Raw genomic sequence first — 16371 nt, 5'->3', positions numbered from 1 at the left:
AGTTCAGCTATACACAGCAGCTCTGGACTTGCATTGAAACTGTCATTGAATAAATAAGGTCAGAAATGTAATGCTGTCATGAAAATTATATGATATAGCAAAAGCAAAAAAAAAAAAAAACGCTCAAGGGAGAAAAGCATAACTGAATCCAGAATCGCCACAATTAACATTCAAATTGCCCAGGATACAAACAAAAATTACCTGATATAAGAAGAATTAAAACAATGAAACACATTTTTAAGACAGAATAAATAAGTTAAGGTCAATCCTGTGATGAGCCTGGAACTAACAGATAAAAATGTTAAAGGAGCAATTGTAACAGTCCTCAGTGATGTAATACAAAATATGCTTTCAGTGTATAAAAATCTAAGCTGTGAAACATAAACCATAAAAGGACCAAAAGGAAATAAAGTGTTTTAAATTTATGACAGAGGAAAGAGTAAGTTAACTTGAAGATGGTGAAAAAGAATTTATCCGAGGTGAAGATATAAAGAAAAAAGTTTGAAATAAAAATGACTGAGCTTCAGAGACCTGTTAGAGGATTTCAAGCAGTCTAACACAGGGACTTATAAAAATACAAAAAAAGATAAAATAGGACAGAAACAATATTGTAGAAATAATGGCTAAATACTTCCCAGGTGTGAAAAGTAGAACATTTTTCAGATATCTGATGTAAAATAAACTCAAAGAAGCCCATTTTGTAGTACATTATAGTCAGAGTGTGGAAAGCCAAAGATAAGGAGCAATTCTTTACACCAAAAAGAAAAAAAATGTATTATTTTGCGAAATTTATAACTTTAAATCTTTTTTTAAAGAAGAAAAATCTCAAGTTGCTGATCTATGACTCCCTTAACATTTTAAAAATGATCAAATTAAACCCAAACTAATGGAATGAAAGATGTAACAAAGATGAAAATAAAATTAATGAAACAGGAAACAGAAACAGATAGATAAAATCCAGACAATGGAAATAGAAAATCAAAGAGGAATCAACAAAATCAAAAGTTGTTTCTTTATGGTTTATAGAAACATCAATCAAATTGACATTCTCACAAAGAAAGAGATATAAAACATGTGATGGACATCACTTCAGAGTCATTATGAAATAAGGAATATTATCAACAGCTTTATTCCAATAGATCAGGTGATATAAACAAAATGGACAGTTTCCTTGAAAGACACAAATTATACCAAAATTAAATCAAGAATAGTTTCTTTCTGTATCAATTAAATAATTTGACCTCTTAATTTCAAACCTACCCATAAAGAAATTTCTAGAGGTAGGTGGCTTCCCTGGTGAATTTTTTCAAACATTAAGTAAAAAAATACCAGATACAGAAAATTAAGAATGAGAGATGCTTTCTACCTTATTTTGAGAGAGCAATATTATGATGATAAAACTAAAGACAACACAAGAAAATAGAACTGAAGACCAATAATCCTTCACAAATATGAATGAAAAATTCCTCAACAGTATATAGACATGAAAGAACAACAATCAAATACATATTTTAATACCTCGTGTGTTTTAATCTGGGAATGCAAGATTATTTTAATGTAAAATCAATGTAGTCACAATAATAGAATAGAAGAAAAAGCATGATTCTTTCAATACATGCAGAAAAATATTTGACAACCTTCAACATCCTTAACATAGTAAGAATTCTCAGGAAACTAGGAAAAGGAGAAAATCTCTTCAACCTGATAAAAGATATCTACACAAAATTTACAGCCAATGTTATCATTAATTTTATGCCTCAATTCTTTTTGCCTATGATCATGAACAAGACAAAGATGGAAAATGTGCCCACTTCTATTGAACAGTATATTAGAAACCATATTGAGTGCATTGAGGAAAGAAAAATATAAAAGATGCAAATATTGGGAAGGAAGAAGTAAGATTGTACTTATTTGCAGACAATATAATCATGTATGTAGAAAACCCTAAAGGAGTTCCAAAAATTAATAATTAGTAAAACTAATAAGTGTATTTGGCAGTCCTTGCACAAGATACAAGGACTCTATGGTACAAAAATAAAATAATATGTATATATATATTAGCACCTAACAATTGTAAAATGAAATCTTTGAAAACACTTCCTAAAGCAGGAAAATATTTAGAAATGAATTTATCAAAAAATGTATATGACCTATAGAGTTAAAATCACAAAACACTGAAATGGCAAATTAGAGAAAGTCTAAATAAATGGAGAAGATATCTACAATATTCATAGTTAGAAGCATCAAAATTTTTTAAATGCCATTCCTTTCAAATATGTCTATAGATTTAATGCAACTGCATATCTAGTAAAGAAGGCATTGGGCTTAGCATTCTTCCCCAAAGCTCAAATGAAACCTAATATTAAGGAGGCATGTAACCTTTTTTTTGGTATCATTAATATAAAATCACATGCGCAACATTGTATTTACTAAGTTCCCTCCATTATCAAGTCCCCACCACATACCCCATTACAGTCACTGTCCATGAGCATAGTAAGATGCTATAGAGTCACTACTTGTCTTCTCTGTGCTATACTGCCTTCCCTATACCCCCCACTACAATATGTGTGCTAATTGTAATGCCCCTTATTCCTCTTATCCCTCCTCAGTCCCTTTCTCTTTGGTAACTGTTAGTCCATTCTTGGGTTCTGTGAGTCTGCTGCTGTTTTGTTCCTTCAATTTTTGCTTTGTTCTTATACTCCACAGATGAGTGAAATCATTTGGTACTTGTCTTTCTCCACCTGGCTTATTCACTGAGCATAATACCCTCTAGCTCCATCCATGTTGTTGCAAATGGTGGGATTTGCTTTCTTCTTATGGCTGAATAATATTCCATTGTGTGTATGTACCACATCTTCTTTATCCATTCATCTAGTGATGAACACTTAAGTTGCTTCCATTTCTTGGCTACTGTAAATAGTGCTGTGATAAACATAGAGGTGCATATGTCTTTTTGAAACTGGGATCCTACATTCTTAGGGTAAATTCCTAGGAGTGGAATTCCTGGGGTCAAATGGTATTTCTGTTTTTAGTTTTTTGAGGAACCTCCTTATTGCTTACCACAATGGTTGAACTAGTTTACATTCCCACCAGCAGTGTAGGAGGGTTCCTCTTTCTCTGCATCCTTGCCAACATTTGCTGTTCCTAGTCTTTTGTATGTTGGCCATTCTAACTGGTGTGAGGTGATATCTCATTGTGGTTTTAATTTGCATTTCCCTGATAATTAGCGATCTTTTCATGTGCCTATTGGCCATCTGAATTTCTTCTTTGGAGATGTGTCTGTTCATATCCTCTACCCATTTTGAATAAGGTTATTTGCTTTTTGGGTGTTGAGGTGTGTGGAGGCATGTAAACTTTTTGACAATTGCTATGGTATATGCTTTTGGAGGGCAAGTTTTAAAACTTCATCCAAATATCTGAAAGCTGAGAGGGGTAATTATAATGGCAAACTACATACTTCAAAATATTACCTATGACTGAGAGATATTAGCACATAGTCATGAAACTAATTTCAAAGTAGATTACATGGCTATATCAAATGAAATACTGTTTAAAAAATATCCTACACAGCATAAATCCAAATGTCATTTTTAGAATGTTATTTATTTGATTTAATTACTGTTGTTTCTATTTCAATTACATTAATCTCAAATGCTGATTTCTTCATTAATTTCACTTGTTCGGTAGGCTCTCAAGAACTTTCAACAACCAAGCAATTTATCTTCTTCTCTTGGGAACCACAAAAACATAAATCTTGGATACTAGAGTTCTGCTCATACGAAGTAAAAATGTTTGGAAGTATAGAAATTACCCTTAGTATGGAAAGATATGGTTATTTAAAAGCTTGAGATCTGAAATTTTCAAGAGTCACTGATAAGTTTTGGATTTTACAATTGCATTTTCTACAATAGTAGACTAGCCTGATTAAATAATACATACTGTACTGTATATTAGAAGTGTAATATATTGCCATAATTTGTGTGTATTCTGAGAATCTGGTCAAGTCACTAAATTCTCCTTAGCCTCAGTTTTCTAATAAAATTAAAAAGTGAGGGAAACGTCAATTGGTGAGCCTTCCCACTTGAAGAATTGTAATTGGACCATGAAAAAAACTTATGAAAACACTCTGACCAGTGTTAGTAGTATAACCAAGATAAAAAATATTACTTAAGTCTTTTCTTCCTTCCTTCCCTTTTCCTCATATTTTTCCATCTTCAATCATTATTAATAGTACTGGAAGTAATAATATTAAATTCCAACTTAAAATACTGTGAATAATGGCTAAGAAATTTGGATGGAACAGTTCTCTTATCATAAAGCATTATTTGTACTGCAGGTTTAAAGACAAGGCTTATTAATTTTTTGGTTGGAAATTCTTGATTGTGCAGCACTTGAAGATTCTTTTATCTTTACTTTTCCCCAAGAAGGAAATTGAATAACCAAAGAAAAGAGATGTTAGCTAATACAACCTCAGCAATACAAATGAAGAAAATGGGGCCAACACATATACACAATGGAATATTATTCAGCCATAAGAAGAAAACAAATCCTACCATTTGCAACAACATGGATGGAGCTAGAGGGTATTTTGCTCAGTGAAATAAGCCAGGCGGAGAAAGACAAGTTTCAAATGATTTCACTCATCTGTGAAGTATAACAAGAAGAAAAAACTGAAGGAACCAAACAGCGGCAGACTCACAGAACCCAAGAATGGACTAACAGTTACCAAAGGGAAAGGTGGAAAATGGGGCATTACGATTAGCACACATAATGTAGGGGGGGTGGGGGGAAGGCAGTATAGCACAGAGAAGACAAGTAATGATTCTATAGCATCTTACTATGCTGATGGACAGTGACTGTAATGGGGTATGTGGGGGGAACTTGATAATAGGGGGAGTCTAGTAACCATAATGTTGTTCAAGTAACTGTACCTTAATGATATCAAAAGAAAAAAAAAGAAAAAAAAAGAAAATAGAAAATGAGGCCAACAGAACAGAGTGAGTTAGGACCTTGGATTAGAATTGAGAAACCCTCTCTCCCAAAGTTGCTGGTTCTCTACTACGCACACCCCTATGGTGAATTTCATTCATCTTAACAGACGCTTTGTGAACATTGTGGGGATATGATCGTGATGCACCACAATACCGCATTTTCAGAAAAATCCCTCCTTTACCAACCTCCTGGCAATATTGGCTACTGAGAGCTCACAACTGATAACCGTATTGAGAAGTCATTAGCTTCAGGGAGTTTCCCAGTCAAAATTATGTCCCTTTGAGGGAGTATAACTCCAGGGAGAAGATCCTGGGGCAAAATACCCTTGAAACTGAAATCAGACAAAGGGAGAAATAAAATGAGAGAACCCTGTTTATTTCTTAGAAGCAGTCATCCTGCTTCTCTCTTGACCTGCCTGCAGAAGAAGAGAGAGCTCCACCCAACCTCTCCAGTCCAGATCAGCCCTGCTTGCCCCTGTGATCATCTATTGATATGGAGATGGCTACTTCTCTCTAGCCCTTGGAAACACCTATTGATATGGACATGCACCAAGTCCTGGTGAGAGATTCTGGAAATATTGCAATTTTACCCACAGGGAGTCAACACAGTGTGTGACTTATGTAGAATATGAAGGCCCAGAACTCTGGCCCTGATTCAGAACAATTCTGAAGAGCAGTGCAAACTCCACAACTTGCCCTATATGAGTAGCTGCCGCTTCAGTTTCAACCACATTTTGGGTCAGCTTTATCCTGTGCTCAATTCGCACCTTCCTTACTTCCTTACAGGTGCATCTTCTACAAACATTTCCTGATGAACCCTCTGCATGCAATTCCCCATCTTGAATTTGATTTCCAGGGAACTAAAACTAAAACTAAGACAATTATCTGTGATAATGATACTCATGGGCCAAGAGCTGCACTTAATTGTAGGTGCTGGGACTGCAAATATGGATACAATATTATCAGTATGGTAGAAAAGACAAAGTAATTATTGACCTAATCACAAATTTTTGCTGTGTTAAGAGAAGAATGACATTTCTACTTGTACTGCACAGGGGAAGCTGGGAAACGAGGTAACAATAAAATTAGAGCTGAAAAATACATTCCTCAGTTTCACAGAGGAGGAATAAGAAGAGGAAGAGGTAAACAAGTGCTACATATGGGGGAAATTTATGCGCCAAGAAGAGGAGCTTGTAATTTATACTGCAGATTCTGAAGACATCGGAAGGTGTTAAATGAGGTTAAATTGAATGATAGGTGTTGCCGAACTTTTGCTCCTACTGTGGTTTGCAAGAGATATGGATGGAGTAGGAAGAAAGGTTGGGAGTAGTCAGAGTACTACAGCATTCAATTGATCCTTCTATATTATATTTACTGAAAATCAGTGGTAGTATTATCTTTCATTTATATTTTAAAATAGATTTTTACACAATTGAAATTAATTCTCACTTTAAAAATGAAAAAATAAACCCACAAAACCTCACTGAGCTGCCATTCATTAATTTATTAATTCTTCTGTCCCTTTTGTTTTTTTAATCTTCACCTTATATTTTTAAATAACAGTAATAATTTCTGATATTCACATTAACAAAATCAACTGTGCATGAATTTAGGTCATATATTTTACTTCTAGATTCACATTAAAAAAAATTGTGTTATCTACATAGAGGTGTCAAAGCATGTTGATTGCTTGGTGTTGTTTTATGAAAAGCAGTTACTGGCATCACTTCCCATACTAACTTTATGATTTGTGGGGCTCAGACAGCAGGAGAAATCTTTTAAATGTACACAGAAATTGGGGAAGGGGTGTAACATCAAACTACAAATTATACTCTTTATTCTCAGATGGCAGACAGAACCCGATGTGGTAGAAAGAGCAGAAACCAATTTAAAATATGGATTGTACTCTGAAGCTTATGAACTGTGGGACAAAAAAACCAATCCCTTTCACCTCTGAAGATATTTTTTTCCTCTTTTGTGGAACTGGGAGACCGAGTTAGATGATCGTTGCATTTTCAATCTTGAATGTTCTTCAGTCTGGCATGACATGGAGTGTTTTTTTTTATTTCTTTTTTCAGGGTTGATGCAAGTCTCTTAAGGTTGGCCCCCCTTCCTTTTCTTACTTCGCAAGCACACATCCTGTCACTATCTTACACTTAGTGCTCAGAGAATGAAAGAATGGACAGGTGTTACACAAAACGGTGCTGTCTTTGTTACAATGCAAAATAGCAAGTGTTTCTATTAGCAAGCAGTTTACCTACATGACATAACTGTTTCTAACTGTAGAAAAGACATGCCTTGGGGATCATGAATCTTTAATGGATTTTGAGTTTTAAAGACACTGGGATAAAAATAGGCCCTGGAACTGTCAAGTAATGTTGATTATGCATTAAATTCTGCCCTGTGTCAGAACGATAATATGTTTCTATGAATGCCATTTTTATTTCTCATTATCTGCAGCCTACATCATTAACTTTTAATGAATCTGCCCTTTATTTGGTGTCCCAGCATTGGAAACTTAGATTTTTCTTCTCCAATACCTAGCATTTCTGAAGAAACAAAGAGTGTTTTCTTTTGGTACACATTAATATTTACATCTGAGTTTTATTCTTGAGTTTGTTACAGCTGAAAATAGAAGGAAGTAGAGTTCTTGGTACAAAGTCTCTTCAAGAATTTTCCATTTAACTTTCATTTGCTCACTGCTAGAGCAAGATTTTATTCCCCCATGAAAGCCAAGGAGATTATGTGCTGACATCAATTTCCTGATGCCCCAAAGAGAGAGATTAGAACAGTGTGTTTTAAAATGTTATAAGCTGAAGGAATTATTCTCAGGTATTATACCATATATTTAGGACAGGTATCTGTTTCATTGCTTGTTACTTTATTCTGGAGAGTGGCTTCTTTATAATGTCCATTCATAAACTACATCTGCCTCAATCTGGTTTGTGAACACTGAACAGTTTGATTCAAATTGAAGTTCACAATGGTGTGGTGTCTGACCTATTGAAATAGGCAAAGGTAAATGGAAAAATAATATTGTGTCTTTCCTAGTTATGGAGAGGTGGCATGCAAAGGTCATTTCCAAGGGCCTGGGACTTGATTGCATATATGAAGAAGGTAAGTATCACATCCATACAGTGACCTCTCACAAATCAGACCCACCCATGTGGTTCTGATTTTTATCTGTCAGTGATTTTCCACCCCTGAGAACCAGGGAATCCAGAGAATTTTATTCAGTTCTTCCATCTGGATTGACTGGTGAGGCACTTTTCTGTCAGTTAAAGCCATGGATATTAGGAATGAACTAGGATTTTCCTCACATATTACTTTGCTGCTCACAAAACATTCTTAGTCCAACATTCAAGACTACACTTCTGCTTTTAGTCTAGATGTCTTCACACTGTGGTACACAGAATCTGAATGGCTCCACATAGAACCATCAGGAGAGATCAAGGAAGATGAGGGACAACTCTATCATTATTATCTGTTCCACCTATTCTGATTCACTAAGATAAACCTTCAAGAAAGGATTAACTGCAAAAATCTGGACAATGACGGTTTTAATTTGATTTCTCTCTAATGCTATACAAGACTCTTCTCTATTAAATTATATTCTCTCTTTCCTCAAGTATCATTGTGCCCTGTTGAGGCTTTGCTCATTTAATGCAAGGCCTCAGGTTGTGAAGGCCATGATGATCCTCTCACACTTCCTTCTTACTGGGGATGTCAGTCCTTTAAAATCTAGTCATCTGTTTCTCCAGCTCAGTCACATAAATATCCTGCATGCATGAAAAAGCCTTCTCCATCCTTACCAATAGGCATTAAAGAGACTCAACTTATTTGTTTTCTCAAGCAGATAAGGTACCAGAATCAAGAATCTTACTTGCTCCAAATGGAGATTGAATCATAGTGTTCAGAGTTGATAAAAGAGAAACTATTTTATATCTCTAGGTTAAAAATAAGCATAATCCTCTCAGTATACATACAAATAGACCATGGTATTACTGGCAGAGTGTATTTGGTAGGATTAAACATTTGGATCTTGATGACAGAGTGGCATCTTCAGAAAGCTTATGCAGCAAATAGTTTTCCCACTGACAGCCAACAGAGTCCCCACCAACCCTACTTCCTCCTGAACAGCCCTCCTTGCTCTCTGTGTGCTGACCCACCTCCCCATGTGTTGCTTTTCCTCCATTCCAAGAAGCACTTCAGTGCATGCTATACAGAAACCAGAATGTCATGCCAGGCAACATTACTTCAAAGCTTTTTAGAATCACCTATTGTTTTTTTTCGAACAGTTGTATATTTTGATAGCATCCTCCTCAAACTCCAGAAAAAATGGCAGGAATCTATGGTTACATGTAATAACCAATGGAATCCTCTCATCAACCCTTATATGTAGTACATCAGAACATTAAGGAAATCCTCATCTTTGTAGATTGTGTGGCAGGGTTAAGTGAATATGGCCTACCTTAGTAAGGGATTGACTCCATGATCGGCTACTGAGCAACTGAGTGACCTTGGACAAGTTATCTACCCTTTTGTAGCCTACACGTAGAATGATCTTAGGCAAGGATTTGGACTAGAAACACCAGTCATTAGACAAAGCTTTGCTGTTCTCACAGTGCACAACTTCTTACAAATCATTTCACTTCTCAGGGACTCAGCTGCCTCAGTAGCAAAGGGAAATGCTATTTTGTCAAAGGTTCTTCTAAACCTAGCTTTTGTTTTGTTTTGTTTTGTTTTAGGGGTCAGGTCCTGTCTATTTGTTTATTTATTTTTATTAGGGTATTATTGATGTATAATCTTATGAGGTTTCACATGAGCAACATTGTGGTTTCAACATTCACCCATATTATCAAGTCCCCCTGACCCCATTGCAATCACTATCAGCATAGTTAAGATGCTATAGAGTCATTACTTGTCCTCTCCATGCAATACTGCCTTTCCTGTGACTTATCTATACTGTGTGTGCTAATTATAATGAACCTTAATCCCCTTCTTCTTCCCTCAGTATCTGCCCTCCCCATCCCCTTCCCTTTGGTAACCACTAGTCTCTTGGAGTCTGTTAGTCTGCTGCTATTTTGTTCCTTCAGTTTTGCTTTGTTGTTATACTCCACAAATGAGGGAAATCATTTGTTACTTGTCTTTCTCCACCTGGGTTGTTTCACTGAGCATAATATAATACCCTTTAGCTCCATCTGTGTTGCAAATGGTAAGATTTGTTTTCTTCTTATGGCTAAATAATATTCCATTGTGCATATGTACCACATCTTCTTTATCCATTCATCTACTGATGGACACTTAGGTTGCTTCCATATCTTGGCTATTGTAAATAGTGCTTCAGTAAACATAGGGGTGCATTTGTCTTTTTGGATCTTATTTTCTTTGGGTAAATTCCTAGGAGTGGAATTCCTGGGTCAAATGGTATTTCTATTTTTAGTATTTTGATGAAATTCCATATTACTTTCCAAAATTGTTGAATTAATTTACATTCTCCCACCAACAGTGTAGGAGGGTTCCCCTTTCTCTGCATCCTTGCAGTCATTGGTAGTTCCTTGTCTTTTGGATGTTGGCCATTCTAACTGGTGTGAGGTGATAATCTCATTGTGATTTTAATTTGCAATTTCCTATTAATTATCAATGTGGAGCATCTTTTCATGTGCCTGTTGGCCATCTGAATTTCTTCTTTGGAGAAGTGTGTGTTCATATTCTCTGCTCATTTTTTAATCAGGTTATTTGCTTTTGGATGTGGAGGCATGTGAGCTCTCTATATATTTTGGATGTTAACCCCTTATTGGATAAGTCATTTAGAAATATATTCCCTTGTACTGTATGATGCCATTTTGTTTTGCTCATGGTGTCCTTTGCTGTACAGAGCTTTTTAGTTTGATGTAGTCCCATTTGTTGATATTTTGCTTTTGCTTCCCTTGCCTGAGGAGATGTGTTCAGGAAAATGTTGCTCATGTTCATATTCAAGAGATTTTTGCCTATGTTTTCTTCTAAGAGTTTTATGGTTTCATGAATTACACTGAGGTCTTCCATCCATTTTGAGTTTACTTTTGTGTATGGAGTTAGACAGCAATCCAGTTTCATTCTCTTAGATGTAGCTGTCCAGTTTTGTCAACACCAGTTGTTAAAGAGGTTATCATTTCCCCACTGTATATCCATGGCTCCTTTATTGTATATTAATTGGTCACATATGTGTGGGTTTATATATGGACTCTCAATTCAGTTTCATTGGTCTATGGGTCAGTTCTTGTATCAGTACCAAATTGTCTTGATTACTGTGGCTTTGTATTAGAGCTTGAAGTTGGGGAACATAATCCCCCCACTTTGTTCCTTCTCAGGATTGTTTTGGATATTTGGGGTCTTTTGTGGTCTGTATGAATTTTAGAACTATTTGTTCTAGTCTGTTAGTACTTTGATAGGGATTGCATTAAATCTGTGGATTGCTTTAGGCAGGATGGCCATTTTGACAATACTAATTCTTATCCATGAGGATGGTATGTATTTTTGCTTATTGGTGTCTTCTTTAATTTCTCTCAAGAGTGTCTTGTAGTTTTCAGGGTACAGGTCTTTCATCTCCTGGGTTAGGTTTACTCTTAGGAATTTTATTCTTTTTTGATGCAATTATAAATCGAATTGTTTACCTGATTTCTGTTTCTGCTAGTTCATCATTAGTATATAGGAATGCAACAGATTTCTGTGTATAATTTTGTATCCTGCAACATTGCTAAATTCAGTTACTAGATCTTGTAGTTTTGGAATGGATTATTTAGGATTTTTTGTATACAATATCATGTCACCCACAAGCAGGGACAGTTTAACTTCTTCATTACCATTCTGGGTGCCTTTTATTTCCTTGTGTTGTCTGATTGCCGTGGCTAGGACCTCCAGTACTGTGTTGAATTAAAGTGGGGAGAGTGGGCATCGTTGTCTTGCTGTCGATCTTAGAGAAAAGCTTTCAGCTTTTCGCTGTTAAGTATGATTTTGGCTGTGCGTTTGTCATATATGGCCTTTATTATGTTGAGGTACTTTCCCTCTATAACCATTTTGTTGAACGTTTTTATCATGAATGGATGTTCAATTTTGTCGGATGCTTTTTCAGCATCTATGGAAATGATCATGTAGTATTTGTCCTTTTTGTTGATGTGGTAGATAATGTTGATGAATTTTTTAATATTGTACCATTCTTACATCCCTGGAATAAGTCCTACTTGATCATGATGGATGATCTTTTTGATGTATTTTTGAATTCAGTTTGCTAATATTTTGTTGAGTATTTTTGCATCTATGTTCATAAGGGATATTGGTCTGTAATTTTCTTTTTTTGTGGTGTCTTAGCCTGGTTTTAGTATTAGAGTGATGCTGGCCTCATAGAATGAGTTTGGAAGTATTCCCCCCTCTTCTACTTTCTGAAAAGTTTTGAGGAGGATGGGTGTTAAGTCTTCTCTAAATGTTTGATGAAATTCATGGGTGAAGCCATCTTGTCCAAGGGTTTTCTTCTTAAGTAGTTTTCTGATTACCAGTTCAATTTCATTGCTGGTGATTGGTCTGTTCAGATTTTCTGTTTCTTCCTGGGTCAGTCTTGGAAGGTTGCATTTTTCTAGAAATTTGTCCATTTCTTCTAGGTTATTGAAACATTAGCATATAATTTTTCATAGTATTGTCTAATAATTCTTTGTATTTCAGTGGTGTACATAGTGATTTCTGATTCTATCTATGTGTGTTCTCTCTTTTTTTCTTGATAGGTCTGACTAAGGGTCTATCTGTTTTTTTAATTTTCTCAAAGAACCAGCTCCTCATTTCATTGGTTCTTTTTATTGTTTTACTCTTCTTGATTTATTTATTTCTGCTGTGATCTCTATTATGTCCCTCCTTCTACTGACTTTGGGCCTCATTTGTTCTTCTTTTTCTAGTTTCATTGTGAGTTTCGACTGTTCATATGGGATTGTTCTTATCTCCATTGGTAAGTATATTGCAATGGAGGCCCCTTAGCCTGGCCTTCATTGCATTCCACAGATTTTGCAGTGTTGATTTATTGTTTTCATTCGTCTCCATATATTGGTTGATCTTTGCTTTCATTTGGTCATTGATTCATTGATTATTTGGGAGCATGATATTAAACCTCCATGTGTTTGTGGGCTTTTGGTTTTCTTTGCATAATTTATTTCCAGTTTTATACCTTTGTGATCTGAGGAGTTGGTTGGTACAATTTCAATCCTCCTGAATTTACTGAGGCTCTTTTTGAGGCCTTGTATACGATCTATTCTTAAAATGTTCCTTGTACACTTGAGAAGTATGTGTATCCTGCTGCTTTTGGGTGAAGTGTTCTTTAGATGTCTGTTAGGTCCATCTGTTCTAATGTGTTGTTCAGTGCCTCTGTCTCCTTATTTTCTGTCTGGTTGATCTCTCCTTTTGAGTGAGTGGTGTCTTAGAGTCTCCTAAAATTAGTACATTGCATTCTATTTCCCCATTTAATTCTGTTAGTATTTGTTTCACATATGTAGGTGCTCCTATTTTGGGGTCATAGATATTTGTAATGGTTATATGCTCTTTTTGGACTGACCCCTTTATCAGTATGTAATATCTTTCTTTGTTGCTTGTGACTTTCTTTGTTCTGAAGTCTATTTTGTCTGATACAAGTACTGCAGCACCTGCTTTTTTCTCCCTATTGTTTTTATGAAGTATCTTTTTCCATCTCTTCACTTTTAGTCTGTATATGTCTTTGGGTTTGAAATGAGTCTCCTGTAGGCACCATATAGATGGATCTTGTGTTTTTATCCATTTAGTTACTATGTCTTTTGATTGGTGCATTCAGTCCATTCACATTTAGGGTGATTACGGATAGATATGTATTTACTGATGTTGCTGGCTTGAGATCCATGGTTAACAAACATTCAAGGGCAGCTTCTTTACTATCTAACAGTCTAACTTAACTCACTTATTATGCTATTTCAAACACAATCTACAGGTTCCCTTTTTTTCTTCCTTCCTTTTCTTCTCCTCCATTCTTCTTAATTATGTTTCATATTCTGTACTCTTTGTGTATTCCTTCACTGACTTTGTGGGTAGTTGATTTAATTTTGTATTTGCTTAGTAATTAATTGGTATACTTCCTTTACTGTGGGTTTGTTTTTTCTGGTGACTGCTATGTAGCCTTAGGAACACTTCTGTCTGTAGCAGTCCCTCCAAAACACACTGTAGAGCTGGTTTGTGGGAGGTAAATTCTCTCAACTTTTGCTTATCTGGAAATTACTTAATCTCCCCTTCAAATTTAAGTGATAATCTCACTGGGTAGCGTATTGTTGGTTCAAGGCCCTTCTGTTTCATTGCTTTGAATATATCATGCCATTCCATTCTAGCCTGTAAGGTTTCTGCTGAGAAGTCTGATGATAGCCTGATGGGTTTTCCTTTGAATGTGGTCTTTTTTCTCTCTCTGTGTTCAATGTTCTGTCCTTATCCTTGGTCTTTGCCATTTTAATTATTATATGTCTTTGTGTTGTCTTCCTTTGGTCCCTTGTGTTAGGAGATTTGTGCAACCTCCATGGCCTGAGAGACTATCTCCTTCCCCAGACTGGGGAATTATTCACCAATTACCTCCTCAAAGACACTTGCTATCCCTTTTTCTCTCTTCTTCTTCTGGTACCCCTGTAATGCAAATATTTTTCCATTTGGATTTATCACACTATTCTGTCAATATTCTTTCATTTCTAGAAATCCTTTTTTCTCTCTGTGCTTCTGCTTCTTTGTATTCCTGTTCTCTAATTTCTATTTCATTTACCATCTCCTTTACTTCATCTAATCTGCTTTTAAATCTCTCCATGTATGTTTCTTTTTGGGTACTGTATTTTATCAAAATTTCTATCTCTTTCTTGAATTCTTCCCTAAGGTCTTGAATATTTTTGTGGCTCCATTTGCATATTTATGATTTTTATTTTGAAATCTCTTTCAGGAAGATTGGTGAGTTCAGTTTCACTTTGCGCTTTTTTTGGTGTTTGTGGAAATTTGGTTTGAACCAAGTTCCTTTGATGTTTCATATTTCTACATGGTGCCCTCTAGTGCCCAGAAGATCTATTCTCTGGAGCTGCTCAGCCCTTGGAATGATGGAAGGGTGACATGTGAGTGGCGCTGGTGCCTGCTGGGAGGAAAGAGCTCTTTCCTGCTTCCTGACTGCAGTGCATGCCTCCACGGCCAGTGGACTGAGCATGCACGATGGAGTCTCTATTCTATGCCCTTGTAGCTGCTGTAGATGAGACCTCCCTCTGGCTAGCCTGGTGCAGATGTGGGGGCAACAGGTTTGTGATCCAGTTCTGCTGTGAAGAAGGAGCAGCGGTTTGCATATTGCAGTGCCGGGCCTCAGAGCTGTGTTGTCAGCCAAGGGTGTGTAGTACATGAAGCTCCTGAAATTTCCAAACCCGCTGGGCTGAGTGGGCCCAGACAATTTAGTCCACCTGTTTTTCTCTTGAGCATCAAACTCTGGGCAATCCTTGCCTCTTTAGCAGCCCTCTCACTGTTGGGAAGTCTCTCAGAATGCTTGCCTTTCTTTTGTTTCAGAGAGACTGGTTTTGGCTGCCTGTTCTCCACAAGCAGCTGGAATCTCAGTCTCTCTGAGAATTCCACCTCTTAGCTTTCCAATTCCATTAATCTCCAGAGTGGCATGTAGGTTCGTTCTCCCAGAGCAGATCTCTAGGGCTGGATGTTCAGCCCTCCTAGGCTACCACCCCCTCCCCACTCCATTTCTCTTCCTCCCACTGGTGAGCTGGGTGGCAGAAGGGCTTTGGTACTGCCAGATCACAGCTTTGTTACTTTACCCTTTTCCATGAGTTTCTCTTCTTTCCCCAGATGTAGGCAGTCTGTTACAGTGTTCTTTCCTCTTGCTCTTTCTGGATTAGTTGTATTTGCTATATTTTCATAATACATGTGGTTTGGGGAGGAGGTTTTTGTTTCACCTCTCATGCCACTGTCTTTTGACCAATATGATACCTACTATTTTTAAAAGTATTATTGATGCTTGACTTTTTTTTAAGTACTACAAGGGAAAACAACCTGTAGAAAAAGTGAATACAGGGCTAAAAATAAATAACTAAATCAGCATTATTTATGATCAAGCTATAAAATTGCTAATGAGATAGTGTACAAATTTTGATTTCAGACATATCCCAGTTAATATCTCAAATACACCCTTTATGCGCTATAAGAATTTTATACAATGATCTGAAAAAGTGAAACCAGGCAAATACTAGAAGAAAACATGCTGAGTTCCCATTTAAATTGGTGTAGGGAAATGCTTTCTAACTACGACTGTCTTTTTCTTTCTTTCTGCTGGCAGTAATACTGACTGTGCTTTTGGAGATTACTAAGGTAAAACTCTTAA

The sequence above is a fragment of the Manis javanica genome, chromosome 1 (genome assembly GCF_040802235.1).
Source record: "Manis javanica isolate MJ-LG chromosome 1, MJ_LKY, whole genome shotgun sequence".
Taxonomy (NCBI): Eukaryota; Metazoa; Chordata; class Mammalia; order Pholidota; family Manidae; genus Manis; species Manis javanica.
The sequence above is the reverse complement of the archived record's forward strand: the minus strand, read 5'-3'. Positions refer to the sequence as shown.